Raw genomic sequence first — 259 nt, 5'->3', positions numbered from 1 at the left:
TATGAAAGCTAGAAGATCCTGGGCAGATAGATGTCATACAGAACCTACGAGAACACAAATGCCAGCTGAGGCTACTATACCCAGCAAAACTCTCAATTACCATAGATGGAGAAAACAAGATATTCCATGACAAAACAAAATTTACACAATATCTTTCCACAAGCCCAGCCCTACAAAGGATAATAGATGACAAATACCAACATAAGGAGCAAAACTACACCCTAGAAGAAGCAAGAAGGTAATCTTTCAACAAATCCAC

The 259-nt window shown here is 38.6% G+C and overlaps 1 protein-coding gene across 6 annotated transcripts in view; it reads left to right on the top strand.

Moving 5' to 3' along the window:
• Lmbr1 (limb development membrane protein 1) overlaps positions 1-259 on the top strand; it is a 155,032-nt gene that overhangs the window by 44,325 nt on the left and 110,448 nt on the right. The gene's annotated exons all lie outside the window — the stretch shown is intronic.

This window comes from Mastomys coucha, unplaced genomic scaffold, assembly GCF_008632895.1.
Source record: "Mastomys coucha isolate ucsf_1 unplaced genomic scaffold, UCSF_Mcou_1 pScaffold19, whole genome shotgun sequence".
NCBI lineage: Eukaryota > Metazoa > Chordata > Mammalia > Rodentia > Muridae > Mastomys > Mastomys coucha.
Note: the sequence above shows the minus strand (reverse complement) of the source record. Positions and strands in the feature narration are given on the sequence as shown.